Source organism: Mustela nigripes, chromosome 15 (assembly GCF_022355385.1).
Source record: "Mustela nigripes isolate SB6536 chromosome 15, MUSNIG.SB6536, whole genome shotgun sequence".
NCBI classification, from domain to species: domain Eukaryota; kingdom Metazoa; phylum Chordata; class Mammalia; order Carnivora; family Mustelidae; genus Mustela; species Mustela nigripes.
The window spans coordinates 10,938,472-10,961,666 of NC_081571.1; the positions used below are offsets into that span (position 1 = coordinate 10,938,472).

Here is a 23,195-nt window from a genome sequence, read left to right on the forward strand (position 1 = left end):
GATTGATGTAATTTCTGAATAAATTATGCCTTAGGGTTTTGTGTTTTTTGCTCACTCCAAAAATGAACCATTCTGTGTGGGGAAGATATGGTTGTTTGCAATTTCTCTGTTCATTTTGTCCTTTTATATGAATTCAAAAAATAGTCATTAAACTTACCTACCATTTTAACTAAATTTAGCTTTCCCTCTTTTTAAAAATTATTATTCAAGTATAATTAACAGTGTTATATTAGTTGCAAGTGTACAATTTATTGATTCAACAATTCTATACATTTCTCAGTACTTATCAAGATGAATGTACTCTTAATCCCATTCAACTGTTTCACCCATCTGTCCACCTGCCTCCCCTCTGGCAACCACCAGTTTGTTCTCTGTATTAAGAGTCTCTGTATTAGTGGGTTTTTTGTTTTTGTTGTCGTTGTCTTTTTTTTTTTTTTTTCTTTTTTTGGTCTCTTTTCTAAAATTTTCATTTGTTTTGTTTCTTAAATTCCACACGTGAATGAAATCATGTGGTATTTCTTTCTCTGTTTGACAGATTTCACTTAGCATTATACCCTCTGGTTCCACCCATGTTCCACCCATGTTGTTGCCAGTAGCAAGATTTTATTCCTTTTTATGGCTGAGTAATCTGTGTGTGTGTGTGTGTGTGTGTGTGTGTGTGTGTGTTTGTGTGTGTGTGTATCACATCTTCTTTATCCATTCATCTATCAATGGACCCTTGGGTTGCTTCCATATCTTGGCTATTGTAAATAATGTTGTAGTAAATATTGGGGTGCATAAGTCTTTTCAAATTAGTGTTCCAATATTCTTGGATAAATATCCAGTAATAGAGTTACTGGATCAGATGGTAATTCTTTTTAACAATTTTTGGAGAACCTCCATACTGTGAACCACAATGGCTGCACCAGTTTGCATTCTCACCAGTAGGGCATGAGGGTTATTTTTTTTCCACATCCTTACCAACACTCATTGTTTCTTGTGTTTTTAATGTTAGTCATTCTGACATGTGTTAGGTGATATCTCATTGTGGCTTTGATTTGCATTTCCCTGGTGATTAAGCATCTTTACGTGTCTTTTAGCCATCCATATGTCTTCTTTGGAAAAATGTCTATTCATGTCTTCTGCCCATTTTTTGATTGGATTATTCATTGTTTTTTGTTTTTGTTTTTGGTGTTGAGTTATATAGTCTTTTTAATATAGGACTCCAAGGCATTAGGTAACACCTGCTTTCCTTGTCTTTTATGTCAGCTTCCCTGTTTTGTTGCCTGCTGATGTTCTGCAGACCCTGTTCTTTTTTTTCCTTTTTTTTTTTTTTAATGGAGAAAATCTTTTTTTTTTTTAAGATTTTATTTATTTTCCAGAGAGAGAGAGAGAGAGTACACACAAGCAGGCAGAGAGGCAGGCAGAGGCAGCAAGAGAAGCAGGTGCCCTGCCAAGCAAGGAGTCCGATGCAGGACTTGATCCCAGGACTCTGGGATTATGACCTGAGTCGAAGGCAGCGGCTTAACCAACTGAGCCACCCAGGCATCCCGACCCTGTTCTAATCTCAGTAGTAATTAAAAGTGATCCAGGGCTCTTCCATAAGAGGTTGACCAGTTGGTTCTTAGGCAGCCCCTGGCTCTTCACAGAGTGGCTTTTCTTAGTTATTACCTGGTAGCTTCCACACATGCATGCATGTGTCTTCACATACCTTAGCTAACACTCCTTAACTATGTTCATACTCTTAGTCCATCACTGTATTAACATAATGTCAGTTTCTAACTCTTTCACAATGGGTGGTGCAATTCCAACTGGTCCGTTAATTACAGGCTCTTATATTTGTAGTAGCTCTTTATTTTTGGCATACCTATCATAATAATAATGATTTCTTTTCTCTGTTATTATTAGTGCTATCATTTAGCTATTTCCATCATTAACACATATATCTTCTGCATTATAGTGATCCACATTTTATCGTAATACCTCTGTTTTAAAGGGAAGGGTGGTACTAGAACAGTCAAGAGTGCCGCTGAAGGTAGGATTTACTATTCGTGCATTTCCTTTCCTGGTCCTATGTGTTTTAAAATCTGATTGGATATGAACAAACAATAGGTTGCACCTAGCATGTCAGCTGGGGCTCTGCAGTCAAAATGCAGATTTTGACCCCACAACTTTTCTTCAGATAATTAATTTTCAAAAATAGGGAGCACTGGGTGTGGTGCATAAACAATGAATTCTGGTACCTTGAAAAGAAATTAAAAAAATAAAAAATTAATATATAAAAAATAGGGAACATGAACTAGATAAATGGTACTAAGAAGAGTTCAAAAAGTTTATTTTGCAATTGGCTGCTTATTTTTGCAACAAAACACAACAAAAAACAAAGCAGCTCATGTAGGCTGCTCATTTAATGGGTTTCCTGGTAGGAGGGAAATCATTAGGGTGGTTTCTACTCCATCTCAGAAGAAAATAAATTGTGTAAAGAGGTACATTTTTGTATCTAGGGCATTCACATGGCCTCTATTCTGTTAGTTTGTAGTTCCAATAGTATTGTGCATGTCTGCATTGCATCTGTAGTGGTGAGGGTGGCTGTGAGGGTCATGTGGTAGTGGAGGTGTTCATAGCAGTGGTGGGATGGCCTGGAAGTTCTGCTTGTTGTAGCTCCTAAGATAAGATGGGTTACCAAATATGTTAGACAGAAGTAAACTTTCCCTTCTTCCCATCTGGACTTGGACCTGTTTAATTTTCCCAGTGTGGTGTGATGCTCACCACCGTACACGGACTGCATTAGTGAGTGGGCAGCCCTTCTGCTTTCCTCCCCATGCTCCTTGTTCCTCACTCACTATGACATGCTTTCCATTTGGCCTTCCCTTCTTATAGAGATGAATTCTTACCATCACCTTTTGCCTTCTAGCCCTCAGCTGTTCTCTCTGCCACATTAAGAGTCTTGGAAAAGGCTCTTAATGTTGCAAGGAGGAAGCTGAGAGGGAGTTGGCAGTAAATAGACTGAGTTGGAAAAAAGAATTGAGGAGATATGCTCAGGCCCTTCCAAATGCCAGAGGCAATTCACTTGTTACATTTCACGTACGATGAAGATGCTAGGTTCTAATGGAAGCTGTTAATGCCCAAACCACTGATGCGCATAGGAAAATGACATGTGCTGAGCAATAGGTGTTTTGAAGATTAAGTTGTTGTCCAATCCTATTGTTTTTTATTTTTGTTTTTGTTTGTTGTTGTTGTTGTTTGTTTATTTTGGCTTGGAAAAGTGATGAAATTATCAGGTTTTGAGGTAAATGATGGTTGGATATCACAAATTTTATATGACTTCGGTTAATAATAGCAGACATTCTGTGACATCTACTGCAGTAGCATCTTGGAGGAAAATTTGTGTTTTTTCTACTACCTAAAACTAAAGTTGCTTGACAAGTTAGAGAGGAATGTAATTTTTGCTGTTTTTTAAAATACAATTTTATTATAGACTTAATTAATATTACTATAGTTAAGATTGTGGAACTTGTGGGTTGCCTGGGTGGCTCTGTCAGTTAGACATCTGACTCTTGGTCTTGGCTTGGGTCTTGATCTCAGGCTCATGAGTTCAAGTCCTGCAAAGGGCTCTGTGCTGGGTATGGAGCCATTTAAAAAAAATATTATGGGACTCATAGTTCTTTTAGTTCTTTATTTTTTTCTGAATAAGAAGAAAATAAGAAGTATAACAAAGTATAAATTTGGTGCCCTTTAAGAAAATTAGGAACTACCAAACACACATAATTATACATGCATCAGAGTTATTCTTCCCCTGACAAGAGCCAAATCTTAAGTTCTTAAGATGCTTCAGTTATATGGTGTATTTAAGAATCAGCTTTCAGGTCATTAACTACTTGAGGGATTAAGAAAGAAAGAAAATTGAAGTCATGTATTCATTGAGGATTAATCTGAAAATAAGATGAAGAATCTCTGAAATCCCAGATGCAGCTAATGGAAAAATGGTGAGTTTGTGAAATAACTTCACTTATGAAGAGCACTTATAGAGAGTTTGTTTGTGGTACAATTACTGCAGAGATGAGAGCACTCCTGAACTAACTTTATTTTTTCAGGGAGAAGCATTATTACCATGGAGTAACTGGTTATGTTTTCCTAAATCTGTCTCCTTTCTTCTAAGTTTTACTCTGTCTTTTGCTTTTTTAAGGTTTCCACACCTGGACTGTCAACTAGGGCAAGTTGTCACCAATGGCAGTAAAACTCCTTTTCTGGGGGTCAAGGTGAGTACGGGGCTCGCTATTATTATTTCATTTGACTTGGGTCCCTGGCATGCAAAGGAAATAGCTGGTGGTAAATTTTGGATAAATATTATCAATGAGAAAAGTCAATTAAAATAAATTCTGAAATGGAAACTTTAATTCTGCTTTTTAAAAAAATGTGAGGAATCTGGGGCATCTGGATAGCTCAGTCAATCAAGCATCTGACTCTTGATTTTGGCTCAGATCATGATGTCAGGGTCGTGAGATTGAGCCCCGTGTCAGGCTCTGTGCCGGGCCTGGAGTCTGCTTGAGATTCTCTCTCTGCCTCTCCCTCTGCTCCATGTCCTGCTCACACACACATGTGTGTGCTTTCTCTCTATATATAAATAAAATCTTTAAAAAATGTAAGGAATCTATTCAGATATTGATGAAATTCAAGTTCAAGCAACATGGTTGTTAATAATGTTAAATTTGTGGAATGTGTCTATAATGGATATCTCTTTCCTAGCGGTAATTAATCTGGGACAAAAGGTTATCATTTTATTGTTAACATGTGTTTAGTAATATCAGTTGGCAGAAAATAGGACAAGAAAATGCAGTTAGTACTTAGGGGCTTGCTTTGAGGAGAGGATGTGGTTGATAGCTGAAGTTATTGAGAGAGAAAGCCCAGATTGGTGGGAGGGGGGTAGTTAATGCAGTGCAAACAGAGTTTATGAAACCAAGAGCAGACGCTTTAGTGAACAGCCAAGACCACAGAAAGTTTAAAATGTTTGAGAGAAGCTTTTCCGAGGGCTGCTGCTGGCCCATATGGCATTTTGTGCAAATTAGACAAAGGCACCCCTTCCACAGACGTTTTCCTTCCATCTGATGGAAAATCATTGAACTATACTGATTTTTAGAACAAGACACTTTCTTGCCATATGCTGGAAAATTTTAATATAAATAATAAAATTATCCATATTTAAATCCTCAATGTTGTAACAAAGATATATAGTTTTGCTAATGATGTGATTAGTGGCCCCTTAAATGTGGTGGACTTGCATAGTGTACAACTTGAACAACCACCAGGCTGGCTTTGCTTTGTTGGGATTCAATTCAGGGTAGACTCTAAGGAAGGGAAGCTTGTTATTAAGTGTGGTCATTGAGGACAGAGGAGAGAAACAACAGTATGGGGTATGGCTTTCACTGGACACTTGGGTGACATGGAAGAAGCTTAGAGGGACAGCAGCTTCTGTGGTTTTGGTAGCCTGAGATTTCTAGGGGTAAAACTAGGAAATGAAAACCTAAACTTGTATGTTTATATCAAATTTAGGACTGAGTTCCTGTGATTTAGTGCTATAGAATATGTACTTTCTGAGTCCCAGCATTACTCAAGTGGGCTTTATTCTGTAGATTACCATTTCTGTGGTGGTCGTGTTCTCAAAAACTATTTAAACTTGAGTGTTTTTTTTTCTCCCCAGTTAAAGGAATTTGTTTCAAAATGTTGAGGGTGTTCAGAATGGATGGGTCTTCCCTACTTAACAGATTTTTATTATTTATTTAAAAACGATTTTATGTATTTATTTGTCAGAGAGAGAGAGAGAGAGAGAGAGAGACAGAGTGTGCACACAAGCAGGGAGAGCAGCAGGCAGAGGGAGATGCAGGCTCCCTGCTGAGCAAGGGGCCAGTGCAAGTCCCTGGGAACAGGACCTGAGCTGAAGGCAGACTCTTAACAGACTGAGCCACCCAGGTGTCCCTTTAACAGAGTTTTAAATTAATCTTCTGATGAGACAAAAAACTGTTAAGTTGATGTTAATGGGTAGATATTGATTGACAAATACAGGGTAAGGAGGGTGCAGCAGTATTTTAGGGTGAGAGATAGGGCGACAGGTGGAGAAGGTGGTTGATAACTTGTGTGTTCTTGAGGACAAGAAGAACAGATAGGGGAAAAAACTTAATGTGATATGGATAGATGGTAATGGTTGTGGGAATGTTCAGGGTGGTGGTGGCAGCTGCAAGGGATCTGGTGGAGGGACGGTGGGGGCTGCCATCATGTTGACTCCTCTGAAGGAGGAAACGGAAGGTGGAGAAGATGCCAGGTCACGGAAAAACCAACAGGGCCTGAGAAGAAGCTTTTGCTTCCTTGGTGTCGATGCAAGAATTGATTAAAGGGAAATTCAAGGGGCTCCCTTTTGTGGAATGCTAAGCTAGTTTTCTTATTTTATCATCTACCTATCCCTTCTTCCCCCAAAGGACATTGCTTACATTAAGAATAACAATAAAGAGACTTTAGAGAATTGTTGTAATTCCAGTGAACGTCAACATTTATTTCCCATCCCCCTGCTCACAGCCCACCTTTCTTTCCTCTGTGTGTGTGTGTCTGTGTGTGTGGTGGGGGTTGATGCTCTGAATACAGAAGTAGAGGAACACATGTTCATTCAGAGAACCATTTATAGGGGAAGGAGCCCTGTTATTATTTACATCTGAAACCTTTCTTTTCTAACCCATCATACATACATGATCTGTGTTTTGAAGAAAGATATGATGTAGATTTTTTTTTTTTAATGACTGGAGGGAGCAGAAGGAAAATGGGTGAGTGGGTTAGGAGGCTTTTATGAATCAGTACCCTCCTCCTCCTCCAGGTGATTGCTTAGGTGTCTGGATTTTATGCCTGTTTTTTTCCTTTGCCTTTAGAATACCAAGGGAAGAGTGAGAATAGGAAGATGTTTTGGGGTCTAATAGTTGGCACCTGTGATATTAAGCTAATAAATTCATTGTTCCTTTTTCCTTACCCTTCAGTAGGGAAAATGACACTTGCTGTTAGAAAATGCTAAAGAAGTCTTTGTGAAAGCACTAGCCTAACAAATGTTAAAATGACACAGAATAACATATTTAACAACAATGCAGCATTCTCATTGTCATTAATCTCCATAATTTTTGGATTAAAACAGTTGTCACTACATGATCCAAATGATTGTCTCGATTATTTTAAATCAGAGATTCTTTATGTTGATGATATAAAGATGTACATACTCTGCTGTGAGAGAGATTTAGACATAAAGAGTAGCTCTTTAAAAAGGAATGTTAGCAGGTTCTCATGTGATGGAGGTGGTTTTATTAGGTATCTAACGCCATGTACTTAATGGCTGCTTAATGGAGTGAAATCACTTGACAGTGTTTAAATGCTAATAACATGTGACACACAGCGAGCACTCACTTGCTCTGGTGCTGTGCAGAGCCCATCACACTTGTTTTCCTCATTTTCCCCTTAAACACCCTGTGAGGATGCCATCGCCCTCATTTTCCAGCTGTGGTGTGTGCAGCCAGCCATGCCCTTCACCATGACGTTTGCTGCGCTGCCCCTTTGGATTCTGGATGAGATCCAGGAGACTCCTGAAAGGGCTTTCCCTTTCTCAGATTCCATGTGTTTCAGATCAGCCTGTCTTGGCCCTCATAATATGGAGCCCGATAGCTTCATACACAGAATTGCTTTAAAACTGAGCAAACAGTTCTATCATTAGAGGGCACCAGCTGAACAAGGCCAGAGGAAGCCTAAAAATAAATTTGCACCACATAATGAGATGTGAGGGAATTGTCGGTTGCAATTTGTTTCCCAGAGGCCTCAGAGGTTTTTAAAGAATATGTTGGCGCTTTTTTCCCCCCACCGAAGAAGGTCCTGTGATTCTAAAATATCAAAATGTCAACTAGGACTGAAATATCCTCAGATGTTTGAGGATATGAAGAAACTCAGCAGTTTGTGTGTCTTATTTTCTGCTTTAGCATTATTTTGAGGATAGATTAGAAGCTCCAGGGTCTTAAAGTCCATTATTTCAGGGAAGGTGGGGTTAGTATTTTTCCCATATCCATCTTTTTCTTAGAAAACACAGGAGAGGGGCGCCTGGGTGGCTCAGTGGGTTAAGGCCTCTGCCTTCGGCTCGGGTCATGATCCCAGGGTCTTGGGATCGAGCCCCGCATCAGGTTCCCTGCTCAGCAGCAGGCCTGCTTCCTCCTTTCTCTCTCTGCCTGCCTCTCTGCCTACTTGTGGTCTCTGTCTCTCAAATAAATAAAATCTTAAAAAAGAAAACACAGGAGAAGAGAAGGCCAGACACATTTTTAATATTTAAGTTCATAGATCCAGAGCCCAGAATTTTCAGGAATTGATTGTTGGGGCGAGGAGAGTCAATAAACGTTACCTGGTTGGTCCTGTTAAGATGATAGAAACCACATAGGTTTCTTTGTTGTCTGTTTTTATATGTGCACAAGACTGCACAATTTTCCGCGCACTGCTTGCTCATACTGTTAAGATACACACTGTTATCTGGCCTCTCTAGCTGGGAATTAAACCTGTGTTCTGTTTGAGGCGAGGCCAGATTTTATTAAAGTAGGTCATCAGGGCACACACACACAGGGGCCTGGATCACACTGGCATTGTGGCATCTTTGGTAATTAAATGGGTAAGCGCGCCAGTAGGCAAACGGAATGGCTTCCCTCCTGCTATTCGAGGCAGATAATAGGGAGCTGGGTGATACGGGAACACGTGTCCAGTTAATGATGATTTACAATGGGGTTCCTGGAAGAGTTCCTGTGATACTCATGTTCTGTCAGATGAGTTCATTGTATTTAAAATTATCACAGAATTACAGGAGAATTTAAAATGGTTGGGTTATTCACATGTTTTATGAGTTACTTCTAGTACATTTTAGTATAATGTGGGTTCCTCCTACCCCTTTCCTCTTGGAAACACTGAGAAACTGAGCTGACATCAGCCATTTGGCAGGGATTTCCTGGGGGCAGCAGCGTGGGATCTTGGGTAGAGAGATCAGCTGGAGATCATTTCCTTGTCCTTCTTTTGAAGGTTGAGTTTGGTTCTATCTAACGATCAGAGAATGAATTAAATGACTTTTTTTTAATGGCTTTTTAAGATTTGCCTTTGTCTAAAAAGGATTTTGTATTTGACTTTTCATCATATTTTTATGGTTATTATTCCTTATGCTTAGCATCCCGATCTTTTAAAATGCCGTGTGTGTGTGTGTGTGTGTGTGTCTGTGTGTAATGTTCAGCTGCTAGGATGAGGGTATTCCCCTTAGATGTCAGGATAGGCAGAATGGCCTTTTCAGAAGTGATTGTTGACCAGCGTAGCTTGGGGAGCAGCCTTGGCCTCTGGGTGGTGGAGAGAGCAGGGGTCTCCGGCATTTTCTGATCTTGCTCCTATAGACCCTGCTCATCACTGGAATGTAAACTTGATGCGGGGCTGTTTGCTTTTTCACTGCTGTTTTCCTGATACCTCCACCACTGATGCCTGACACATGCTGGGCATTCAATGAATGTTTGTACAATGAGTAAGACAGGCTGGAGGCTGGTGGCTCTGGGAAGTGAGGTCCTTTTTCTTCCATCTCAACTAAAGATGCACATAGTCCTCTGATTCTTTCTGCAGCAGAGATCTAGTGAGAGATCAAGGCAATACCTAAGCTTCATTTAAGAAACTGGAGAGAAACAATCCTTTATTCATGGCATAGAACTTACTCAGTTCAAGTACTGGCTTTGTTGGAGGGTCCCTGATAAGTTGGATTCCTCTTCCCACTTTTTTACACAGAGACTGCTTGTTGTGTTTGTCACTTGGAACTAGACTAGTCATGGGCAAGCCATGACGAAGGATGCTGTGGAGTTTGGTGACATTCTGGGTTGTATCATAGCATTTGATCTGACTTGCATTCTTCCCTTAAAATGGGCTACCACCTGTCCTGTAGTTCTGGAAGGATCCAATGAGTTAACAAGTGAGAGCATCTAGTAATGTTACAGTGCTGGGCACAAAGGAAATGGTACGTTCCCTTCCAGGTAAGATCATGTTTAAAAGTCTCCTTTGAGAAGCTGACATTACTAGACTTGCTAAACTTATATTTAAAAAAAATATTTTTTCCCCAGCTCCTTTCTCAAAATAAGATATATTAAAGAGTCTTATACAGGAGGAGGGCTGTTCAATTTATGACTTGTCACCAAGGAGCCTGTTTATACATTTATATAACTGTGCTGAACTAGTTTGTTAATGAACCAACATTCTTAAACGTCAAAGCCAGTAGAAGCCACGTGAGAACAAACCATGGGGAAATCTAAACTAAGTTTTGAGGTCTCCAATCCAGGGCGTTTTTCACCTCAGAGTTTAATTTAGAAGAATAACAATTTTCTGTAATAACTAAAAAGCATGAAAGAATTAGATTGGAAACACTTGGCCAATTGTAAATTCTAAGATATATTTCAGTTCATTGGAGCATTTTAACATCAGCCAGAATGTACAGATATACTTCTGAGTCCATCAAGTCAAAAGCTGTATGTGTCCTTGCAATATTTTAGTTCTGTACTCTCTTTTTTTTTCCTCTTTAAAAGAAATTAAATTATCTGAGCAAGTTCATCCTCACAGATTATTATAAATGTGCAAACAATATGCCACTTAACGGTGGCTTTTTAATAGACTGCTTGTCAGAAGAACTCGTGTTTTCTTCCACTTCATGTAGAAGCAGTTCTTGTTGTGCATTCAGAAAACAAAGCAGTCTTTCATTTATTAAGAAAATGTACACTTTAAAAAACCAATGAATTTTAGTAGGAAAAGGGTATTAGGACTCATCCTCTTCCTAAAAGTCAGACATGACAGAAATGGCAGTCTGTGAAGCTCCCAGCTCTGTAGCACCTCATCAGTGTCTTGTGTGGGATGTATCCTTCTACCCCATAATGTAGTTATTCACAGATATGTGATTTCCTTACTGGACACTATGCCTCTTCAGTGGCATGGTCCACGTCTCATTCACTCCAGTTTTATTTACACAATGCCTTGCGCATAATGGGCCTTAGTAAATATTTGGTGGATGAAAACACTGAGCAAGGCACAGAGGGCTGGATTCGTTGTTTGTGGTTTTCATCATTTAAGATGGGAATGGTATGGAAGAGTTGATGTCCGTAGATCTTGGGTGAGCCAATGCAGTGGCCTGTATTTAGGATGGTAAGAGAAGTCTGCCAGCAACTCAGCTTAGGTAATGTTCTTGAGTAAGTGGGGATATGCTGAAACAGGCATGAACCATTTGGAGTCTCTGTAAATAGAGTCAACATCATTTGAATTTTTTAAAAGATATTTTATTTATTTGACAGAGAGAGAGAGATCACAAGTAGGCAGAGAGGCAGGCATAGATAGAGGAGGAAGCAGGCTCCCTGCCGAGCAGAAAGCCCGATGTGGGGCTTGATCCCAGGACCCTGGGATCATGACCCAAGCTGAAGGCAGAGGCTTAACCCACTGAGCCACCCAGGTGCCCCTCATTTGAATTTTTTGATGGCATCTTTATTCTCCTGGTTGGATCTAGTGCAGAGAAGAAGGTGGGGATGAGTGTGGAATTTACAGTTTTGCCTCTCAGAGGGAAGAAATGGGAGCATGGGAGCCCTGCAAGGGAATAAGGACAGTGACTGGTCCAAGAGAAAAGGGAAAAGGACCCGGGTCGGGAAGGAGTCAGGAGGTGGATTCAGGTTATCAGGCCTAGAGTAGATTCCAGAAGACATTAAAGGTGACCTTTGAGACTTTTAAGACTCTTTTGAATTTGTCACCATCTTTCTTGTTTGTTATTTGTACTGTGTCTTCTGTCTTGTTTATTGCTCTGGCAAATGCTAGGATATCAGTGAGGAGTTGGGAGGGTGGTTTTGCTGGGAAGGCCTCATTTCTTTCCCTTCCTGGCCTAATTCCTCCATCTGCACCGTCTGAGAAAACCAGGAAGCTTCCCTGAAGATCGATGCCACTTTGGAGTTATACTCTCTAATGCCAGGTGGGATCCGTATCACTCCAGCATTTGGGTGTCCACTGTCTGCAAAACTCAGCCTTGCGGGGAGAGTGGGCATGAGAATTGCAGCTAGGCCTTCTTCCATGGCAGACACTGTCATTTACTTACCTGAGCCTTCTCCCTTGGTGGGGCTCAGCCCTCATATCTGACCACCCCATATGTAGACCTACAGGGTATTGTCAAAATCCTCAGCAGAAATGTAAGGCCTTCTGCACACTCATGTCTTATCTATATTTCCTGCTCCCTACTCTTTCTGTAGTTCAGGTATATAAATATATATTGAATGTTTGTTTTGTGATACTTACTATGCTAGATACTCAAAACATAAGAGAAATAAAATTCAGTTTCCGTTTTCTAAGAATTTACAGTCTGATGGGGTAGACCAATATGTAAACAATGGATTAAAGCAGAAGCATGGCACTGAGACTGACAGGTCACCTCTCCTCCATTCTTTCTAAGCCTCTTACAGTTAGTATGTTTGGGGATCAATCAGTATTGATTTGATATTGGTGTTTTATATCTGTACTACTGTATGACAGTAGTTGCTGTCCTGAAAAATAATTTTAGCTACTATAAGAGCTAGAAGAGTCAAAAGAAATAAATTATTCACAGCGGTGTCTAGTGGGGCAGGACAAGAGACTAACACAGTTGATCCTTGAACATGTGGGGGTTAGAGAAGGGTCTCCCCTGTGCACTTGAAAGCCTACATGTAACTTCTGATTTCCCTAAACCTAACTACTAATAGTCTGCTACTGACCCGAAGCTTTACTGGTAACATAAATAGTTGATTGACTTATATTTTGTGTTATATATGTTATATACTAAATTCTTATAAATATAATAATAATAAAATATAAATATAATATATATTTTTATATTATAAAATAATATAAATATAAAAATATAAATATACTAACAATAAAATATAAAAACAATAAATTAAGAAAAGAAAGTGTTGATGAGGAAATCATAAGGAAAATGCATTTACAGTTCTGTGCTGTAAAAAAAAAATCCACATATAATAGACTTGTTCAGACCCATGTTGTTCAAGGATCAACAGTATTTTGGAATATTTTCAATAAAAGAGGGTGTGATTGTTGAGTTTAAAGAAAATTGAATAGAAGAGTCTTTTGGTAAGCTTTGCATAAATGATCACTTGACAATATTCTAAGCCTTTTTCCTCCATCAGTCTCTCTGCTATTGACTAAAGAATATTTTTGGCCTGAATGATCTAGATCTCAATAGGGGTACTTTTGCTCTCTCTCTCATTGGACAATTGGCAATGTCTGGAGACATGTTTGGTTGTCATGACTGGGCATGCCAGGAAGGCTGCTCATCATTCTATAACACAAAGGACAGTCACCCACAAAGGATTTTCTGACCCAAAATATCAGTTGTGCCAATGTGGCAAAATTTTGGTCTGAATGAATAGACTATATTGCTCATACTCACTATAGAATTTTACAAGATCCCACATCAGGTGTTCCCATGAAGATATTTAAAAAGATGATTTTGAACAAAAGGGGGTTGGAGGCAACACTGCATGTAGATGATTAGTAGCAGTTTTTCACTGGTGACCTCCCTTATTTTTTGGTGCTTTTTTTCTTTCTTAAAAATTGGGGCATAATTGACATAATAATTTAGGAGTTTCAGGTGTGCTACAGGGTGATTTGATATTGTATACATTGCAAAATGATCACCCTGATAAGTCTAGTTACCACCTGTCACCCTACCAAGTTAACACATTTATTGACCATATTCTCTGTGCTGTACATTAATCTCCATGACTTACTTATTTTATAACTGAAAGTTTGTGCTTCTTGATCCCTTTCATTTATTTTGTATCCCTCCACTAAAATAGGAAATCTTAGATCAAAATTGGCAACAACCAGTCTGTTCCCTATGTCTAGGAGTCTGCATTTTGTTTTGTTTTTTAGATTCCATGTATAAATGAAATCATATGGTATTTGTCTTTCTCTGACTTATTTCACTTAGTATAATTTCCTCACGGTCCATCCATGTTGTTACAAATGGCAAGATTTCATTCTTTTTATGGCTGAGTAGTATTCCATTGTATATATACCATACCTTCTTTATCTTTTCATCTATTTATGGACATTTGGGTTATCTCCAGGTCTTGGCTTTAATAAATAATGCTGCAGTGGACAATAGGGGAGCATATATCTTTTTGAATTGGTGTTCTCATTTTCTTTAGATAGACTCCCAATAGTGGTGTTGCTGGATCATATGGCAGTTATATTTTTAATTTTGTGAGGAACTTCCACACCATTCTCCATAATAGCTGCATCAACTCACATTTTTTGGTAAATATTAAATGTTTAATATATAACTATTAAATAACACAGTGCTGCACAAGCAGTGGGCCAAATATGAAATCAAACAGCAAATAAAAATATGTCTCAAAACAAAAGAAAAGAATACAATATTCTAAAACCTATGGGATGTAGCAAAAGTGGGTGTTAGAATGAAATTTATCCAATAAATGCTTGTTTTAAGAAAAAAAGTTCAAAAAAGCAATATTAAATCACAAGGAATAGAAAAAGAAGAAACTTGGCTGAAATTTAATAGAGGATGGAAATAACAGAGAAAATCCGGTATATATAAAATAAAGACCATAATAAACAATAACGTAACATTGAAGGTAATGACCAGCTTTTCCAAAGATAAACAAAATTAGCAATGCTTTAACTACATTAACTAAGAAAAAAAGAGAAAAGACTCAAAAACCAAAATGAAAAATGGAAGAGAAAATAATATAAAATAGATAACCACAGAAATACACAGTGTGATAGCAGATTCCTATAAACAATCATATGCTAACAAATCAGATGACTTAGGAAAAAAATCCACATATTCCCTAAAAACATGCAAGTTACCATGATTACATCATGAATCTTGAATCCAAGAAATAGGAAATCTTAGATCAATAATGAGAATGAAAATTGAATTAGGAGTCACTCTCCCAGCACAGAAAAGCACAAGACCACATGATTTCACTGGTGAATTCTACCAGACATTTAAAAAAATAAATAGCAGTCTTTATCAAAATCTTACAAATAATGGAATGGAGGGAACACATTCAAAATCATTCCATGGGACCAGTACTACTCTGATACCAAAGCAGGATAAAAACAAAATAAAAACAATAAAATCTAGTTTATCTGATATAAGTATTGCTTTTGATTGGAGTATTTAGTCTATTACATTCAAAGTAATTATTGATAGATATGTATTTATTGCCACTTTATTACTGTTTTGTTGCTGTTGTTTTTTTGAGATTTTCTCTGATCCTTTCTTGTCTTTGTAAAGTTTGGTATCTCTTTTGCACTTCAAGAATTCCCTTTGGTATTTTTTGCAGGGCTGGGTTGGTGGTCATGAGCTCCTTTAGTCTTTGTTTGCCTGGGAAACTCTTTATCTCTCCTATTCTGAATAGGAGATAGATTGCTGGATAGAGTATTCTTGGCTACAGATTTTTCCGATTCAGCATGTTGAATATATCATGCTTCTGGCTTGCCAAGTTTCTGTTGAGAAATCTCCAGCTAGCCTTATGTGTTTCCCTTGTAAGTTATGGACTTCTTTTGTCTTGCAGTTTTTATGATTTTATCTTCATCACTATAGTTTGCAAATTTAATAACAATATGTCTTGGCATTGGTTTGCTTTTGTTGACTTTTATGGGAGTTCTCTGTGCCTCCTGGATCTGGATATCTGTTTGCTTCCCCAGATTAGGGAAGTTTTCTGCCATTGTTTCTTGAAATAAATTTTCTTTTTTTTCCCTAAGATTTTATTTATTTATCACAAGTAGGCAGAGAGGCAGGCAGAGAGAGGTGGAAGCAGGCTTCCTGCTGAGAAGAGAGCCCAATGTGGGGTTCAATCCCAGGATCCTGAGACTGTGACCTGAACTGAAGGCAGTGGCTTAACCATCTGAGCCACCCAGGGTTCAATCCCAGGACCCTGAGACCATGGCCTGAGCTAAAGACAGAGGCTTAACTATCTGAGCCACGTAGGCGCCCTTGAAATAAATTTTCTGCCCCGTTTTTCTCTCTTCTTTTCTTGGGACTCCTATAATACAAATGTTATTATGGTTGTTGGAGTCACTGAAATCTCTACTCTATTCTCATGTTTCATAATTCTTTCTCTCTTTTGTTCAGCTTCTTTATTTTCCATTTTGTCTTCTGGGTACTAATTCATTCCTCTGTTTCTTCTGGCCTGCTGTTCATTGCATTGAGCCTGTTTCCAATCTCATTTATTATATTCTTCATCTCAGGTTGATTCTTTTTTAACTCTTTTATTTCTGTTGTAAGAGTCTCACCAATGTCTTCTATTTTCTCAAGCCCAGTGAATTATCCTTATGATTGTTGCTTTAATTTCTCCATCAGGCATGTTACTTATATTCTTTTTGCTTAGATTTCTGGGCATAGCCTTAACTTGTTCTTTCAGTTGGGATAAATTCCTCTATCTTGGCATTTTGTCTAAGTCTCTCCCTATTTCTCTATGTTAGAAAAGCCAGTATGTCTCCTACTATTGAAAGTAATGGCTTTATGAAGAGGTCGCATAGTGCCCAGGGCCTGGCACTTCAGGGAGTGTCTCTTTTTTGGTCTATTATGTGATCCAGTAGTTGTTCTGTAACATGTTGCTTAATTTCCATGTATTCATAGTTTTTCCAGTTTTTCTTGTAACCGATTTCTAGTTTCATACCATGTGGCTAGTAAAGAAGCTTTATATGATTTCATTATTCTTGAATTTGTTGAGACTTGTTTTGTGGCCTAACATGATCTATCCTGGAGAATATCCCATGTGCACTTGAGAAGAATGTGTATTTTGCTGCTTTAGGATGGAATATTATGCTATCTATTCTGTCCATCTGTTCTGATGTGTCATTTAAGGCCTTAACAAGCTTGCTTTTATTATATTAGTTCATAAGATACATTGTTTATTGCTTAGCATGTTCTGGAGAACATTAGAAATATATCTCTAGTGTCTAGCACAGACCCTGTAACATAGTACACAATTAATATGCATTTGTTGGATGAATGTATGAATGCATTATTGCATATATTCCTAGAGATAATAGCATTTTATTTGTTTCCCAAATACTCTTTTTGTACTTTCATAGGTAGCAAAATGAAAAGTGTGCTGCCAAGGTTGACAAAGTCATTTCAAAGATTCAAAGCGAATGTTAAATCAGTAAAATAAGACACCTGGCTCTTGCAAAGGGAGAAGCTAGAAAGTCACTGACTGTAATATCAGCTTGTTTGGAAAGCTGAACAGGCAGAAAGCACAGCCGAAGTTCACAAAAGCCCATTCGGTATGGAGCCACAGAGGAATATGTATGGTACAAGTAAACAGCTGTACCAAAAAGCCAACTCAACAGAGACCTATGGTAGGAAAACAAGTGGGCATAATACAGAGTCCCTGGAGGAAATAGAAACTCAGCTTAATGGTAGTGCTACTGTCGGCCAGGGACGCAGACCGATCAAATGAGAGCAAGCTCAGAGGATCCCGGCCCTGCCTCATGGCTGCCATCTGTGCTGGTTCTGCTGGGAAAAGCTTTTTCCAAGTGTCTCTCTTGCTTGTTTTCCTAAAGGAACCCTCTGCTCCAACCAGATTTCCCTGCTCACTGTCCAAACATGCTTCATGCTGCCTCTACCTGGTTTTGCTCACCACGTTCTTCTGTCCAGAATGCCACTTTCATGCCCCCCATCCTTTTTTTTTTTTCCAAGACTCAGCCCAAGTTCTATGTCTTTTATGAAATCCTTTCTTAGTTTGTCTGCATCAGAAATTTTTAACCATTTGAGTTAAAGTGGGTCATATATCCCTTCATTTCTCTGAATTCAGGCAATAACATTGCAGTCATTGTTTGTGATCAGGACTTACAGGGGACAGTTGCCAGTACATTGTATGTGGGATGTGAATCCCAGAGCAAGGAGGTAGGTAGAGATAAGGAGAGCATCAGGAGGACTCCATTCTATAGAAACCTCAGGTGTTTAGAAAAACATTAACTGGAGAGAAATTCATCTTGTTATGATCACTGAAGCAGGCAGTAAGAACAGGAAAGCATTGCCCTTCTGTCCAGTAGGGAGCCATTGGATGAATGCCTGCCAGGCAAGAGACTTTTAGCCAGAGTCCATGCTCAGCACCCTGCCCGCTGGCTTAAGATCTGATTTTGACAGAACCTACCTGGACAAAGAAGGGGTGCCAAGTGCTTTAGCTTGTCTTGCAAACCCCAGACAGAAATGTAAATGCTATCCTAATATTAGGCAGAGGTAATCTCCCCTATTGACAGGACCACATTCTAGCTTTTGGGTACAGGTAGAGATCAGCCAGTCCTTGTTTCCTCAGGGTCCATGTACAACATGGAAGGCAGGAACAGCTCCTTCTCTGCCCCGGTCTTGGTATAAGCTCAGGCAGTGAAGCCACGCTTTGCTAATTGGCCGGAGCCAACCCCACTGGGCTCAGTACTCCTGTCAGAATCACCAGGGACCCTCTCTCCCTAGCAAATTTAGCTGGGAATTTAGTGATATTGGAAAAAATTCCCAACGGCAATGGGTTTGATCACCTCTATTTAGAAGAGCGATATTAAAAACATAAATTGCCCAGAGGGTATGCTTAACATTAAAATGTGAAGCAGTAGTAGGAAGAAGAGACTTGTAAAAATGAAGTTTAATTTTGCTACAGAGAACTTTCATTCTTTGTGCAGCATTTCTTAGGGATGTCTAAACCATCCCCGAGGTCGGTCTTTAGACAGTTGATTCATTTTACAGCAAAATCTTAGACGGATACATTAAAATTAAACCTCATGCTGGGTGTTAAAATTTCATTATCAAACCTGTCCTTATTACAGGTACTTGTTTTCCATTCATATGAGACCACTGGGTAGAGAAAATTTACCTTGATTTTTGTATTCAGAATATTCAGTTGCCCATTTACCATGGTTTCGTTTATTTCTGGATGTAAATTTCCCCTTTTTGTGTGCAGCTGAGTGTATCTCTCAGTTGCCAAAGAGGAGAGAAATATCACTATTAAATGCAATGATCATTTATTTGCAAGTTAAAACATATTCTGAAAAGAATGAAAGCTTATTCTTGCCTGAAGCTTGTTTGTTCTGTAAGAGCTGTGAGGTGTCTCTGAGGGTTGTTTCAATGCTGTCTTTTTTCCTGTTTCTTAGCAGTAAAGTATATTCCTGTTCCAGCAAAAACCTTTATTTATGTTGGTGTAGGAAGTAGAGAAAGGTGAGGAAATGTATCTGGAGTGGACCTATGAGAAATAAACGCACAATGCTTGTGTAATTTACCTGCAGATCTAGTGATTCTGAAAGATTCTAAACTGTATATTTAAATACCATCATGCAAACACATGCATTTCGATACTGATATTGATGGAATTCATCTTAGATAACCAAGTGTACTGGAAGGCCTTGGGCTGATTCTGACTTACAAGAAGGGAAATCAGACTACTTGTTTTGAAAACATTTTAACAGCCCCCCGCCCCCCACCCCCAGCCGCCACATGTGTGTTTTGTGTGTGTTAAATAGTTTTGAAAATATTGGAGCACTTGGGTGGCTCATTTGGTTAAGTGTCTGCCTTTGGCTTGGATCATGATCCCAGAGTCCTGGGATAGAGCCCTGTGTTGGGCTCCCTGCTCAGCAGGGAGCCTGCTTTTCCTTCTGCCCCTTACCCACTTGTGTTCGCTCTCTCCCTCTCAAAAAAATAAATAAAATCTTAAAACAATAGTTTGGAAAATATTTATTGATTATTTTGTATTGGGTACTATGTGTATGTCCTGGATACAAATGTAAATATGTTTAGGTGATATGGTCCTTGCCTTCCAGGAGCTTAGAGTCTAGGAGGAGATATAAGGAGCAGCAACTATGGTACAGGTGAAAAAGGGCTCTAACCAGGGACCTGAAGTGTATTTAATTCTGGGGATGCTTCTTAAAATTGTACATCACAGGAAGAGGATTTGGTAGAGAGATGCATGTTTATTTGGAAGGGGCGTGTACAGGTGAGGAGTCCCTGATGCTTCCCCTTGGAAGCTCTTGCAGAGGACTTTGCGCCTGTCTTAGAGCTATGGGCCTTGCTTCCCCAAGGAGCCAAACTGCAGGTGTCTGTCATTTGTACTCTGCTCCTCTAAGTGTCTTCTCCACACTGAAACCAGAGTGAGACTTTGGAACTTCATTCAGACATCATTGCTCTGCTTACAACTCTTCACTGGCTTCGCAGCTACCCAGGGCTTCACCCTTATGCTCCGAATGGGCCACCTACTGGCCTCCTTGATGTTCTTCAAGCGTAACAGTCACATCCTGTCTTCGTTTGCCTGTGTGGTCCCCTCTGCCTGCAGGATCCCTTGCCCGTGTATAGTATGCAGCGGCTTTGAAGGGGGGGGGGTGTCTCGGAAGAGCCCTGATCTGTAGCACCCCCATATTCTCTGCCCTCTGTAGTCTCACTTCTCCTCTGAACACTGTTCCTCCATTACTGAGCCCTTTGTTCATCTGCCTCAACTGCAGTGTAAGCTCTAGAAGCAAGTCTTGTCCTCTGCTCTGTTTCCAGCACCTAGGGTGGGATCTGGCTCACAGGAGAGAATGAATATCTGTTAGATGACAAAGTGAATGAGGTTAAGGGGAAAACATGGTTTGGGGATGGTAGTTGGGAGGTTTGTCTTCAATGGCTTGTGAAAAAATGAAATTAAAATGTGGGCTTCCAAGTATTTTAAAAGGCTCTAAGTATATTTGTTTCCCAGCAATATAAATTTAGAAGATTTCTAAATTCTTTGGAAAAAATTTCCTTGCCAGATATCTGTGGATGGGGAGTGGCAGATTATCTGAAGTAGATCTGATTTTGTGTTGGAATTAACACTTACATAAAATGTTTTGTTGTTTCAAATACTTTAGATTTAGTTGGAAGTTTTAAACGTAGGAGAGGTAAGGAGAGGTTCAAAGTGTGTGTGTAAGTGTGGAGCATGATTTTAAAGGGTTAAAAAAATCTGATGGGTTGGCTTGGTGGTGGGTATTAAGGAGGGCAGGTATTGCATGGAGCACTGGGTGTTCTATGTAAACAATGAATCCTGGAACACTACATTAAAAACTAATGATGTACTGTATGGTGACTAACTTAACATAACAAAAAATAATTAAAAAATTTAAAAATGCAGGTGCCTAAAGAAAAATTCCATATGAAATATTTTCTACTAATTATGCATTTGTTAAACTGTTGAACATGCATTTGATCATGAAGGCAGCAGCACACTGACTGTGAAAATGATCTCATTTTTTGTGTTCTTGGAGGAATACACAGAGCCTCATCTCTTGTGGGCTGGGTCCAGAGTGGGTGCCATGGGGAGGCCGTAAAATTCCTTTGGGGATGGAGGATGAAATAGAAACTAAATTTTTTTATATTTTGCTTTAAGGGTGGACACACACAGCTTCACTTGGTCATCTGTAATGTTCTGAATTGAGATATGCAGGGGGAGCAGCTGGGAGGTCATGTCTGTCTGGAAGAGACATCCTTGTCCCTTTTGCAGATCCTTGTCCCTTTTGCAGACTGTGTGTGCAGGGTTAAGAAGATTTACAGATTACATTATCTAGTTTTAATTAAATTAACCTTCAAAAAATAGGTAAGTGGCTTAAAGAATAGAAATATACCATGATACTAAAAAGTGAAAGTGGAAATGAACATCAAGAAATGGCAGAACTGACACTGTTTCTATTCCTTGCCTGAGCATTTGCTTAACCAACTAAGAAGTAATGAAAACCTAATCCTATTGGACAAGACTTGCCAAAAATTCAAAATCCTCAAGAAGATTATTCAGATGAGGATTTATGGCTGTTATTGCAGCAATGTAGCTTGCTTGTCCCAATTGGATAGTATGTCTTGTCATTTTAGTTACAGGTCAGAAAACATGTATACAATTTATACATGTATATAATTACATATGTATGTATATATACATGCACTTTATAAATAAGTATACACTGTTGCAGGATGCATGCTCAAAGTATCTTTCTATTAGGGGTGTCTACCCAAGAAAACTTCCTGCCCACAGTTCAAGGGGTGCGCTATTTAAAAAGTGTGGTCCCCAAACGTGGGAACATTTTAAAAATGCAGAATCTTAGAATTCCATATCAGACCTCCGGAATGAGAATAGGCATTTCAACAAGATTCTTAGGTGATTTGTGTACACATTATAGTTTGGGAAATGCTGGTTAAGGGCACATTTTATATCATACTCCTTCTGTGCTTTTGAAATCAGGGAGTGATTTCCCCCCACATAACTGTAGAATTAGGAAAGTCTGTTTTTTTTTAAATTGAGATATAATTAACATATAACATTATATTGCTTTCAGGTGTATAACATAATGATTTCATATTTATATATGTTGTGAAATGATCACCACAACAAGTCTGTTTAATATCCATCATCACACATAATTATAATTTTTTCCCTTATAATCAGAACTTTTAAAAAATGTGTGAATAGAATTTAAAAAAAGATTTTATTTATTTATTTGGCAGAGAAATACAGCGAGAGGGAACACAAGCAGGGGGAGCAGGAGAGGGAGAAGCAGGCTTCCCACCAAGCAGGGAGCCTGTTGCAGGGCTTGATCCCAGGATCCCGGGATCATGACCTGAGCCAAAGGCAGACTCTTAAAGACTGAGCCAGCCAGGTGCTCCAAAATAGAATTTTTTTTTATTGTGTTATGTTGGTACCATATAATACATCATTAGTTTTTGATGTAGTGTTCCAAGATTCATTGTTTATGTATAATACCCCGTGCTCTATGCAGTATGTACCCTCCTTAATACCCACCACCAGGCTCACCTGTCCTTTGCCGTGCAGAAGCTTTTATCTTGATGAAGTCCCAAAAGTTCATTTTTACTTTTGTTTTCCTTGCCTGTGGAGATTTGTCTTGAAAGAAGTTGCTGTGGCCGATGTCAAAGAGGTTACTGCCTACGTTTTTCCACTAGGATTTTGATGGATTCCTGTCTCACATTGAGGTCTTTCATCCCTTTTGAGTTTATCTTAGTGTATGGTATGAGAGAATGGTCGAGTTTCATTCTTCTGTATGTAGCTGTCCAATTTTCCCAGCACCATTTATTTTTATTTTGATAAACATATATTTTTATCCCCAGGGGTACAGGTCTGTGAATCAACAGGTTTACACACTTC

The 23,195-nt window shown here is 39.0% G+C and overlaps 1 protein-coding gene across 2 annotated transcripts in view; it reads left to right on the plus strand.

Moving 5' to 3' along the window:
- MTUS2 (microtubule associated scaffold protein 2) overlaps positions 1 to 23,195 on the plus strand; it is a 569,391-nt gene that overhangs the window by 17,857 nt on the left and 528,339 nt on the right. For both annotated transcript variants that reach the window (XM_059377684.1, XM_059377685.1), the window contains exon 2: positions 4,166 to 4,238. The gene's annotated coding sequence lies outside the window, so the exon portion shown is untranslated. The remainder of the gene's footprint in view (positions 1 to 4,165; positions 4,239 to 23,195) is intronic.